This window comes from Euprymna scolopes, chromosome 12 (assembly GCF_053919585.1).
Source record: "Euprymna scolopes isolate OS-2025 chromosome 12, ASM5391958v1, whole genome shotgun sequence".
Lineage (NCBI taxonomy): Eukaryota > Metazoa > Mollusca > Cephalopoda > Sepiida > Sepiolidae > Euprymna > Euprymna scolopes.
The window spans coordinates 45,361,196-45,373,889 of record NC_136493.1 but is presented as its reverse complement, the minus strand read 5'-3'; positions in this window follow the sequence as shown (position 1 = coordinate 45,373,889).

Here is a 12,694-nt window from a genome sequence, read left to right as displayed (position 1 = left end):
TGCTACCTTTATATCTGGAAGGTGATGCACTGGCCCTCTACATGAAATGGAGGAGGACGATCAAAGAGAAATAGACCAGATTGAGGCCCGATTAAAGGGGGCATTTACCAACGACGCGTTTGCAGCATACAGAAAAATAACTATGGTTAGATGGGCTGGCGAACGTGTGGATGTTTACGCCAACAAAATCAGGCAGTTGGTTTGATTGGCCGGATTTACAGGAGATGGCTTAGAGAGACTCACAAAATTGACTTTCGTCACTGGGTTCCCTGACGCTATCTTAATTGCTCTTCAACAGGTGCCGAACATCAAAGTCCTGACCATGGGGGAACTAATGTCGAGAGCAAGAATTTTTACGGCGACTGGGGAACACAATCAGGGCGTGGTTGCGGCCATACGCTCACCCAACAAACACAGGGCCCAGAATATTCCTGTTAGTGTGACCTGTTTCAAGTGAAATACGAAAGGCCACTTTGCAAAAGACTGTCGAAAACGTGGAACACGGTGTTACCGTTGCGGTGAGAGTGGACATTGGGCTCAGAATTGCTCGGGAAACGAGCACGGGGAGGACACATAAGCGCCAGTCTCCTTCCCCACCAAGATGCGAGCACGACGCTCCCGGTGATAAGCATCCATGTTGACGGGACGCGATGTTTGGTGCTTATTGATACAGGATGCTCTATGACTATTTTACATGCAGACCGGTGTCGGTCTTGGAGAAAAACGAACGTAGATGTCAAAACGATTGGTGGAATGTCCAATGCGTGCTGCGGTGTTGGAGCGGTCTCTGTGTCCACTGACGAAGGTGTGTCTGCCAGAATCGATGTGTTGGTGGTGCGTGGCAAACCGCTGGGGTTTGACTTACTTCTAGGGATCCACGCCATAAAAGCTCTGGGCGGTGTCGTTGTTAACCCTACAGGATCAGTGCGGCTGGGTGACAGGAAAAATATTAAATGCGCAGCTATTTCTATTAATGAACCAGATTTCACCGCCACCTTTGATCATCAAAACCGAACGTGGACCGCATCGTGGAAGTGGTCTGAGGACCACCCCCCTGAAAGACTACACAATCGAGTGTCAGAATACCCAGTGCCGGCAGAAATCCGTGAAGAATACACGCAGGAGCTCCGCACCTGGATAGATAATGGTTGGCTCGTGCCGTACCCAGAGGACAAATTGGAACCTCCCAAAGGCCTAATTCCCCTGATGGCTGTGATGCAGCAGAACAAAGCCAAAGTGCGCCCGGTAATTGACTACCGGGAGCTAAATCATTACGTAGACGCGTTTACGGCCAACGCAGATGTTTGTACGGCTAAGCTGCGCGAATGGAGACAAAAAAGGTGCTAACGTGTCTCTACTGGACCTCAGGAGAGCATACCTACAAGTCCGGGTCCATGAGACACTGTGGCCATACCAGACTGTGGAAATTGATGGGAAAAAATATTGCCTGACCCGTCTGGGGTTCGGTTTGAATGTGGCTGCCCTGATCATGAGAGCAATTGTCAGCGAAGTATTGTCTCAGGAAGAAGTTGTAAGCCGCGCAGCATCTGCTTACATCGATGACATTTTTGTCAATGAAGACGTGGTGCCCGCGAACCAATGTAAGAGAACACCTAGCGCAGTTCGGGTTGGAGTGCAAGAATCCGGAGCGGTTGAAGGACGGTGCACGGGGGCTGGGATTGACGGTCTGGATGGAACACAGTGAACTACGGTGGAAGCGAGGAAATGCAATTCCAGAGGCTCCCAGCATTGTTACGCGACGAACAATGTTTTCTCTGTGTGGTCGACTTGTCGGGCACTTTCCGGTGTGCGGTTGGCTTCGTGTGGCTTGTGGAATACTTAGAAGGAGAGTAAGTTCGGTAATTATTATTGTTGTTGTTGTTGTTGTTGTTTTCACCCGAAACAAGACACAGGGCCGTAATAGGCTACTATTTGGGACCAGATTAGCAGGGATATTATTTATGGAGTTGGGTAGCGAGTTGTCTACTCGTATTACACTTGGAATTACGCATGTCAGTACAGTCTGAGGAAAAAGCTATTCGAGTAGAAGGCTTTACGGCATCTAGAGATCTCTATAGAGTAGGGAGTGAGATTTTGCAGCTTGTTTGTCAAGAGTATTTGCGTCGAGGGAGTAGTAGTGCTCGTAGTTCGTCAGAGCACTTGCTATTGTATTACTTGTAAAACATGCACAAAGATGCCACGTTTCGGCGATGGGACAGAAGTAGGAGTTTAGTTGATAGTTCAGGACCTATTAGGTTGTCGACTCTTTTTTGAATCCTGTCCAAGAGTGAGAGACAAGTGGCAGATGAACCAGTCCTGATATGCCAACAGTACTTCATGCATGGGCGAATCGTGGTATTGTAGAGATACAGGATAGTCTCAGGCGTTCGTAGCCTTTTAGCACTTTAGAGAGAGATCACTTTCCCAACATTTTTATATAAACAATGGCACCGTAAAATCATTAAAAAAAATCACGCCCTATGCATAAATACCTCATTAGGCCACTCCCACTTAATAATCAGGCAAAAGATTGCATTTTCGAGAGAAAACATTAACCGATGATAGATACAAATATTCACAGATGCATATTACGTATAACAAATAGCATAAAGGTAGAAGGCGGAATATAATCTGGTTTAACCCACCTTACAACAGAAACATCAAACAAAATTTCTAAAATGTTTGACAAAAATAAATACCCCTTGACTTAAAAGCAATGTAGAAACAAAAATTCTTCATTAATTCTTTACACATGCAATATACAAAACGACATAAACCGAAAAAAAACAGGAGCATTTAAACTAGTAATTCTCTTTCATTCGACTACAACACATATCTCAGCAAGATAAAATACCGATCTCAGTAAAGTATGATAATTATTTGATGTAAGTGATGAAGATATTTGACGTTGAATTAGAGGGGTTGTCACAACAAGGAGTTGATTTTTATGTTTTATATACACACACACACACACACACACATATATATATATGATTACTTCATTTAATCACATTAATTGATATACGAGGATATAATTTTATACGTAAATTCATCAGTATTTACTTAAACAGTGCTCAATACATAGGTATATATAGAGTTAGATAATCAGTAATGAACATATATATGGCAATAAAGCTACACATAATATTCTGCGTTTCATTTTCTTGAAAATGAAACGCGTACTATTCTGTATAGTTTAATTACCATATATATTTTCATAACAAACTATATATATATATATATATATATATATATATATATATATATAAATGGAAAACAAAGAGCAAAAACAAATGAAAAAATAAAACATACAATAAACACAAAAAAGAAATGAAAAGATAGACCATAATAAAACTGAAAGAGAAGTTAAAAAGAAAAATAGAAGCAAAAGCAAGACGTTGTTTAATCCACTGTTCAGCCACCACATAAAAAATAACATCCCAAGGGAATCTTACCAAATTATAGACAAAAATATCGCGCAAGATAGTAAACTAAGTAAGATAATTAACAAAAACACTGTTAAGCTATCATTCTCAACGTCTGCTAACTTAACAAATACCATAATTGGCTCAAATAACACAAAATTAAACAAATTTTTGAAAAATAGAGATAGGACAGAAAATTAATCTAACAATGTAAAAGAATGCAACTGCCGGGACCCTAATGAATGTTCAATGGGGGGAACTGTTTAACTTCAAACGTAGTATACTAATGCGAAGTTATAACAAATAATGAAACTAAAGCATATCTGGTGAGCACCTGAACTTGCTTTAAGAACAGATATCGTAATCACCTAGCATCGTTTATAAATGGAACTGAGAAAGAAAATACCACCAAAATAACGAAAAAAAAAACAACAATGTGGAACAAAATGAAAACAACAATAGAAAGGATCATAATAATAGTGACAACTACACGCACTAGAGCAGATTAGGAAAAAAACGAAACGTATAATATAAGGAAAGATAAAAGATGCAAGGGAGGTAATCCTAGATATAAAAATGATTCCATGAGAGTGACACCGCTTTAAACAGAAGGATCGAGTAATAATACGAATTCAAACACCAAGCAAAACAGGAATAATTAATTAAACACGCAAAAATGTAGAAATAAAATTATATAAATTATATAAAAATTGGAAAAAACGAATGGAAAAAAGGGGAAATTAAAACAAAAATATATAATTAATAAATAAAAAATAAATAAAAATAAAAAATACGAAACTACGGGTTAAAACGGAACACTATCTTCACATGACACCAAAAGATGGAGGAAGTGAGGAGGCATGGCATTGGAAAGCTTTTTACACGAATACGACGTTCAGCATGTTAAAATACATATTTTGTTGTAAAAATCTAATGGATAAACATCTGAAGAAGTCGGCGGGGACAGGATATATTTATGGACTCATAAATCGTAAAATTGCCTACCCATTAATGAAACAGCTGTAATGGAAAAAAATCCATGAAATAAACGAATGTTATAAAAAGAAAACGTGAGTCTTTGAATTTTCAACAAAATTTTATACTATATATATATATATATATATATTATAATATAAAGCTGAATGTGTGTGTGTGCGTGTATGTGTGTGTGTATGTGTGTGTGTGTGTGTGTGTGTGTGTGTGTGGTCACGAATAGGCTCTATATGGTTAACTATTTTAAAAAACTGATTACATATAATGATATAAGATGTATCGAGACACAGGAATGGGTATGTTTGATCTGGCAGAATAGTGGTTCATTAAAATTGTGGGGACTGTGTTCGCGTCTGGTCCACAAAGTATAGGAATAAAAATTGTAAAATTAAAAAAAAACGTTTACAAGTGTTTTTGATATAGATGTACATAATAATACTTTGATAAGTATGTTTTAACTTAAATAGGGATGGTATAATAAAATTGTGAGGTCTGCGTTCGCGCCTGGACTCCATATAATATAAATAGGCACAAACTTTACTAAAGACTTTTCATATCTATCTGCGTAAGTATACTTTCATAATTATGTTTCTGTTTGAAGAAATATGGTATAATAAATTATGGGGTGTTCGTTCGCACCTGACCTCCATAGAATGGAAATATGTAACAAAGTTTAACAAGGTTTTTTAATATAGATCCACATAATATTGTAATAAGTGTCTCAGTGTGAACAGGTATGGTATAATAAATTATGGGGTTTATCTATTTTTTTTTTTACTTTCATCATATTTTGCTTTGGTTTTGATACCCCCAAATTCGACCCAAATTTACAACCCTTCCTTATCATAACCTATCATACTTTTATAAATCAGATTTCATTTTCTGTAGGCTGTTTTTGAACCCAGTCAATGACGGGTATTTTTGCTAGTATATATATATATATATATATATATATATATATATATATATATATATATATATATATATATATATATATATATATATATATATATATGAAAAGGGAGAAATGTCAAAAAATCATTCATACGTCCATCGATGTTTTCTTTCTATTTCAAAACTTTCTCATGACGGGGTTGAAGGAAAAGAGATGTTAGATTTATTTTTTTTAATCATTAAATTTAGGAAAGTTGTTGAATATATACGAAACAGATTATTTCCTTCTTCATTACATTCCTTGGTTCATTAATTTTATTATATTTATATATATATATATATATATGTATATATATATATATATACTATATATATATATATATATATATATATATATAGTATATAATATATATATGTATATATATATATATGTATATATATATATATGTATATATATATATATATTATATATATATATATATATATATATATATATATATATATATATATATATATATATATATATATATATATAACACTTCATTTACACACATAAAATTAATATACGGAAGTACAAATGTATGCGTAAACTTTAAGTATTTATTCAACAGTGCTCAATACGTGGCTAGGGGCGGAATATTCAGTGTACCGTAATCGCCATATATATTTGACAACTATATATATATATATATATATATATATATATATATATATATATATATATATATATATATATATATATTATTCACTATTTTCATCGAATTATTAAAAATTATATTACTTAAAACTTCTGTGTTGAAGGTCATCAAATCTCCGAAGAATGAGCTCTCTTTAAATGTATAATTTAAAATTATTCTTAGCGGATAATATTTTTTGTTTAATGCGGCTATTATGTGTTCTATTATTCAGCATAGAATGCTGATAAATCAATCAATCAATACTTAGTCAATATTTTAATTTTACTCCTTTTTTCGGGTGAAGGAGGAATATATATATATATTTTTAATTGACTTCTTAGTGTATCGAAAATGTTAAATTAAAAAAAATTATAGTCTTTCGGTACATTTTACTTTTGTTTTTAGGATTTTACTTTTTGTTTTATACAACCGGAAGTAGATAGAGTGCAATCTGGGCTCACGCTACGTAAATTCACAAATCAAAGAAAAATAAATTTCTTTGACCATAACGTAAACATAAGAAATATTCCACACCGAAATCCAGTATTAATAATTAAAAAATACCAAAATTAAAATAACATTTCCGAACATTTTACTTTTTATTTTTAGGTTTTTATTTTTATTTTTTTACGCAACCGGAAGTGAGGAGAGTGCAATTCGGGGTCACGCTTCCTTAACTTATAAATCAAAGGAAAAAGAAAAAAGTCTCACTTGACCATAACGAACACATAAGCAAAATTATCCATAAACATCCCGTATAAAATCTTTTTAAAAAATTTAAAATTAAAATAAGATTAGAGATTCAACGACAGTAGAAATTGACATAGTATGCGAGACGCCATTTTTTGGGTAGATAGATATAAACAGATGCTGAAGAAAGTGCGCCATTAGGGGCCAATTATAAATTTCCTTTGTTTGGATTTGAAACTTATGGTAACGTAATACGTATATAAATAAATATTGCGCTCTTATTTTTGAACTTGAGGTTATCCCCGATTAATTCACTCTCTCTCTCTCTCTCTCTTTCTTTCTCTCTCACTCTCTCTGTATATATATATATATATATATATATATATATATATATATACGTGTGTGTATGTGTGTGTATGTATATATATATATATTAGAGAGAGAGAGAGAGAGAGAGAGAATGAGAGAGAGCTAGCAAGGTATAGCAAGATATAGAAAGGTATAGATAGATACATACATAGATAGATGGATAGAGAGAGAGAGAGAGAGAGAGAGAGAGAGAGAGAGAGAGAGAGAGTGAGAGAGAGAGAGAGTTGGAGAGGGCGAGTATCCGCCTAAATGAACAGGAAGTTGTCGATTAGAAAGCACGTATGTTAGGATGTCTCTAAGTAAGAGTAAGATAACCAAATAACAAATAAAATACGGCAGACTCTGTATGCCAAATATGGTTAACTTCAACCTGATGGTATATAAGTGTTTATTATCATTATTATTATTATTATTATTATTATTATTATTATTATTATTATTATTATTATTAATGGCTCACAAGGAGCTTTCACACAGGTCATCAAAGATCTCTCCAAGAAAACAGGCTGTGGTGTTCCCTGGAAGCTGAGTGACAGCAAGTCTCCCCAGATTTCCAGTACTCTCCACACTTTTCGGTAGTATTTGCAAATAAATTTGCATTATCGCAACAGCTGTTTGCCATTGATTTCTTGTTGAAAGCGGCTATTAGTCTTCACTGGAATTTGAGTGGCAATAAGCCTCCCCAAGGTCCCAGTTCTCTTCGCACTTATCCAGCAGAGATCTGGTCAGTGCTCTCTCCTCGGTCTTTCCTTCCTCCTTGAATCTACTTGGCTGTAATTATTATTATTATTATTATTATTATTATTATTATTATTATTATTATTACTAGCTCATAAGGAGCTTTCACACAGGTCATAAAGGATTTCTCTTTGCGAACAACCTGTGGTGTTCTCTGGAAGCTGAGTGACAACAAGTTTCCCCAGGTTTCCAGTACTCTCCCCATCTATCGATCACATTTTCAAATGAATTTGTATTATCGCAACAGCCGCTTACTATTGATTTCTCGCTAGCAGCGGCCATTGGTTTCCACTGGAGTTTGAGTGGCAATAAGCCTCCCCAAGGTCCCAGTTCTCTTCGCACTTATACAGTGGCGGTCTGGTCAGTGCTCACTCCTCGGTCTTTCCTTCATCCTTGACTATTTGGCTATTCGGTCTCACTCTTTTTTTTGGGGGGGGGACAGTGATGTGGTAATTGGAGGATTGGGAATTAGAGAACTTATAGGTATGCAGCTTCTATTATTATTGTTATTTTAGTTGTAGTAGTAGTAGTAGTAGTAGTAGTAGTTGTCGTTCTTTTGATGTTGTTATTTTTATTGTAAAACTGCCGCCCTCTCAAGGGTTATACATTTCAAATTTAGTGCAATCCTATTCAATACTCAGTAAAACTGACAGTGTTTATTATTAATTTTACTTTATTTTATGGGGAGTAGCAACAGCAACGGGAAGGACAAATATCTAACGATACGAATTTACAACCTGGGTCCCCCAAGTTCGAATCCAGTTCGTTCCACAAAAACAAAACAAAACAAAACAAAAAAAACTTTCATTTAGATGTGTTGTCAGCTTTCGCGTGGTCCACCCGTAAATACTCGATATTTTTCTACAAAGAACTCTAACTCGAAAGATATCGGAGGAACGTCTGTCAGCATAATTATCTGATTCATAAAAATTGAATGGATTATACTCAACAACAACACTAGTCGGAGGAGGAGGAGGAGGAGGAGCATTAGTAGTAATAGTAGTGATGGTTGTAGCATAACTATTCTTTCTTATAGGCCAAGAATGTTTCATGCCAAATGCGATGTAATTCTAACCGATAGCTTTTGGGCAAATGAATTTTGTTTGTTATTTCTTCTTGTAGCGGCAGTGGCAACACCGACAACCGCAACTTCTGTGGTAAGGGCGGCTGCAAGGTGGTAATGCCAGAGGTACGCGAAGGGCTCCGATGAAAATACAGGAAGAGTTCGTATCAGGATCCACTCGCTCCAGTTGTCTTCACCTCCACATCATGCAATAAAAGGCATTTCAAGTGCGGAACTGCAGCTGAACGGAGTGAAATAATGCGCTGTTTTTGTGGGATTATTTTTCTTTCTTGGCGAAACCTTGCCCGACTTCATATGATACCGTGAACCTTGCAGTTGTCGGTGTCGGGGGTTCCCACAGAAGAGACGTTGCGAGCCTGACTCTGCTTTATCGTTATTTTCATGGCAAACGCTCATCTGAGCTTCAATCTATGCCCCCCCCTTGCCAAACGTTCACGAAAAAACACTCGTCTAGCTGAAACCACTATCAATAATTTCCTACACTCTTTATCTGTGCCTAAACCTGAATGTAGATTCCACGAACAAAGCTTCTTTCTTAGAACTGCACGCCTATTGAACTCTCTTCCGATTTCCTGCTTTCCAGCTGGCTACAATCTGATTGTCTTCAAGTCCAATGTAAACAAGTTCTTGATGAACCGTCCCCCCCCTAAAGTAATCTAATTTACAAAATTTCCACTACTTATGTTTACTACGCTATAATCACATGGACTAATGTATACCCATTAGCCCTTATCTTAAAGTGGCCTCTGGGCCTTGATAAGTGGTGATTCGTGTGTAAAAAAAAATCCTCCAGAATAATGAATAGACGTAACCAATCAAGTGGGTTTCGTCCAAACCAGACAACTATGCAGCACAATAACAATAACAACAGGAGAACTATTCGTTGTTTCCATAGTAGTAGTAGTAGTAGTAGTAGTAGTAGTAGTATATACGGCATAATCACGTTGACACATCAGTTCCTGACAGATCACTGAAGTTAAGCAACGTTGAGCATGGTCAATACAAAATGGGTGACCATTTGGAAATTTCAGGTGGTATAAGAGCTCTCCGTTTATCTCTGACTTGTTTCCAGTCAGTCTTGAGCCCGTCCTTGCCACTGAACTCAAGCAGTACCGATTTCGCAAAAATTTAGTTCGGGAGTGCGCAACCCTTGCCTCACAATTACACGCACAGCTACTCTTACATGTAGACTAAAGACTAAACGGAGGCATCGATTAGCTAACCCTGACACATAATCATATTTCATGGCAACCTGAATCAAATGTGCGGAGTAGTTTTAGAGCCTATACACGATCAAGATACAGACAAACATCTCAATTTATAATATAGATAACACAAAATCTCTTCTGTTATATATATATAAAAAAAAACGTCGTGTGCGTTTATTATGGACGCGAAAATGGCCGGGTGAATTTTTATGAAATTTCACACGAAGGTACTTTATGTGCCTGGCAGTGTTCTTAGATATGTTTTGTATCGGAATGTCCTCAATAAATATCTATAATAAATAATCGAAAGAGTCAGATGAAAGAAAGAACAAGCAATTTTGATCAAAGTTAACACCTTACACAACCTAACAGTACAATTGCCTTTGAGAAGTTTTATTATCAAGTCGAAAGGCCCGACATATAAAATCAACAGTAGGTTTTGGATCTGACAGAGGTGCGTTAGAAATAGATGTTTATATTTAAAGCATATCTACACCATGCTACTTGATTTTATAATTTTAAATTTAAATTCAAGTCATTATCACCGCACAACCAATAAGGTAAAGTAAATAGAATCAACAGTAGATTTTTATGACAGGTGCGCGTTCGAAATGAATGGTTCTGTTTAAAGCATAACTGAACCATGATACTTGACTTTCGTATTTTAAACTTTAATTCAAGCCATTATATATGAAAATTATTTAATAAAATCAACAGTAGGTTCTCTACCGTGCAATGTAGACTACAATGTATTGTGGAGTAAGACACTGTAGGGAGGTATGTGAACCTCCTCCCAGTGCACAGCGATGTGTCCCTAACTAGAGCAGCCAATCAATCGATATGATTGAAAAAAAAATGGGCGATTTCACCGATTTCGACGACAATAAAAATATGGGAATGTGAAACATTCGTTGATCATCATTCAATCCCGAGCAACGTCAAGTCTCCCTGCTAGTAAATGATAATAATACTTTGAGATGCCAAAAGTGCACCTAACTTTACATTTAAGTGGTCGGTTGCTCTTACGAACATTCATGACACTGGTATGGGTATTGAAGGGGCTTGTCGGGTATATTGCGGGTATAATGCGAGTATATCGCCTGTGGCAGAAACTGAATAGAGTAAACGAGTGGAGGAGAGAGGGCCAATTTAGAGGCTGAGGAAATGTATGACGTGAATATATGCGGTAAGAAAGGGAATTTGGGTAAAAGGAAGCACTGCACCGATTGGCTGCACCAAGATGGTGTTCGAGATTGTCAGATATTTCAAGATGGCGAATGGGCAGCCACGTCGAGGAAGAAGGTGGAGGAGAATACGCAGCCAGAAACGGGGCACTCGTAAAAAGGCAAAAAAATTGGTAAAATAGACAGAGAATGTGAGGAAGTGAGTGACAATCTAATGATTAATTTGGTTGAACAGGTTTTATTAGAGGGCGTGAAATCGTCAAATATATAATATATATATATGATCAAATCTCCACCTCGATTACATATATATATATATATATATATATATATATATATGTGTGTGTGTGTGTGTGTGTGTGTGTGTGTGTGTGTGCACGTATACGTACGCATGTTTGTTACATAAGCCGAGAGAATCATCGATACCTTCAGTTTCAAATCCAAACAAAAAGGCATATATATATATATATATATATATATATATATATGGGGAGGTACGTGCGCGCGCGTGTGTGTATCTACAGCGTGCAAGACGATATTTCTAGGAATACAGATATAAATACAGAGTCTGGAGATAGCGTGACGTAGGTTAAGATTAATATCCATTAATCCTCTTGGCTGTGATTTGAAACCGACGGAGCTGCTGTTCTGATCTTCTGTAATACGCATACAAATGAATGTTCTTTGTGGTCGGGTTCGATTCTCCTGGCTGGCAATAATCGTGTCACCCTGCACTGATGATTCCCGATTTCCGAGAGATAGACAGACAGACAGACAGAAGGAGAGAGAGAGAGAGAGTGAGAGAGACAGAGAGATAAATAGATATTTTATAATAAAATGTATCTTCGGTATATATATATATATATATATATATATATATATATATATATATATATATATATATATATATATATACACTTGTGCCCGATATTATTCATACCCCCCTTGAAAATTGAGTTTATTAGGTGTAACTTTGTAAGAATTTATTGTTTACGTCCATATTGATACATATTCTTAATAAACCTCTTCTGATCATTTTCGTCATTTTAAAATCTCGGGATACTTGTAATAAAAGAAATATACAGCTATTTATAAAATCTGCAATGTTCAAAAATAATCATACCCCCTTATTTTTTCAGTATTAATCGAGTTTCTGACTGTTTGTTTCCTGTTTGATTCTTATTTTAAATGCTTTTATACAACCTTTGATTAATTTCATTTCGTTTTTTGCATTTTTCAGAAATTAAAATGATATCAACTGAAAACCAATAAAAGAATAAAAATTATTAGAATGGGGAAGAAAAAAGAGCTTAGTAATGATCTTAGGACTAAAATTGTGAATTCACATAAGGATGGTTTAGGTTACAAGTCAATTCCCAAGAAATTTGAGGTCCCTACAGCAACAGTACAGAGCATCATGAAAAAATTCCAG